The sequence below is a fragment of the Pelobates fuscus genome, chromosome 5, assembly GCF_036172605.1.
Source record: "Pelobates fuscus isolate aPelFus1 chromosome 5, aPelFus1.pri, whole genome shotgun sequence".
Classification (NCBI taxonomy): domain Eukaryota; kingdom Metazoa; phylum Chordata; class Amphibia; order Anura; family Pelobatidae; genus Pelobates; species Pelobates fuscus.
This window is the reverse complement of record NC_086321.1, coordinates 149,682,824-149,684,375: the sequence shown is the minus strand read 5'-3', so window position 1 is coordinate 149,684,375 and position 1,552 is coordinate 149,682,824.

The following is a 1,552-nucleotide window of genomic DNA, read 5'->3' as shown; positions in this document are numbered from 1 at the left end:
TTTCGCTCCACCCCGACAAGGGCCGCCCCGACCCCCAGCCACCCATCTACCGCTAGGCAGACAAAAGCCCCTTCTGATACAGATGAAAAGCTGAATGTGTGCTGCGGTAGTGGCACCCGGTCACTGCATACACCTTGGGGGGAGGATTAGCAGGACACATAGCAAGTGGCACCCTGCCCTATGTATAATGTATATGATGTAGGAACCCTCCCTGACTGGTTGTAAATGGTGTACCTCAGCTTCTGAATTCAGTATGCAACAAGGCAAGAGTGTCCTTGTGCCATCCATCAATATGTATAGGTGATAGCTATCCAGGAACAAATGGGATATGGCAGGGCCGTCTTAACGCACAGGCACGCGCTTAGGGGCCCCATAGACTTGCCAACTTTTCAAGACATTATTCAGGGATATTCATTTAGCACCTTCAAAACCTCTTCATTAAAATGTTTAAACATTACAATTACCTCAGTATCAGCTGTTATCTGTACATGCGATCTTGCTGTTGCACGTAAATGTGAGCATCTTAAGCACTACATGGTTCTTGATGAAAATTGTGAGACTGTCTCTGCATTGTACAGAAAAATAATTTTAGACAACTTGAAATCTGTGTTTCCCAGTGTTGAAATTGAGCGCAGAGTACAGTGAGTGACGGTGACGGTGATCGTGCAGGAGAACGTCCATTTCAAGACTAAAATTTTTTTTTTTTAAATTAGCTTTGCAGCACAATAGGGCAGCAGCATTTATTACTATTATATTTACATAGCGCCAATAAATTCTGTAGTGCTTTTGATACCGGAGAAACTGACGGAAGCGAAGCACAGAGAGATGGACACAGGTTTCTTCAGGAAGGAAGAGATTCTTTATTTGGTTCACCGATCGGGACTCAGAGGGACTAATGTCACCAAAATACAACAGGTTCTGAGCCCCGGACAATAGTGCAGGCTCCTTATATAGGCACATAACTCCTCCCATATTAAGCTCCACCCGCACATTCTCATAACCAATCAAAACGAACAAGAACTAACTTCCTGCTTGACCGCATGGCCTGTCCAGCACAATGGAGGAGGGGAATACTACATCCTGTATTCTCGCACATGCTCCGTACACTACTGATCGTATCTTTGCCACGTGCAACCAACCGACCGATACACCAGTATATGCACGTACACATGCCACGTGGTAATCTCGGCCTACTAAATTTATTTTTACCGAGATTCCACCACATTCCCCCCTTTGATGCCTCTGATATTTCACAATTACGGAGGCATCACTTAACCTTGGTTTGCATATACCTCAGGTTACCATGAACCAGACCAGACTTTTCTATGATGTGAATCCCTCAACACTCCTCTTCCTGCATTGGTTCTCCCTGATTTAGAGCCTCATATTTATATATGGCCATTATCTGTGCAGCCGCCTTCCTCTCTGCTATATTTTCTATCAGGCTCTGCACAGACCTAACTACTAAAGGAATAAGACATGGCAGGAGTAGGCACAACATTAAAATCAGCATGACTCCGCCTACCAATGCCTTAAGCCCTCCAAACTGCTC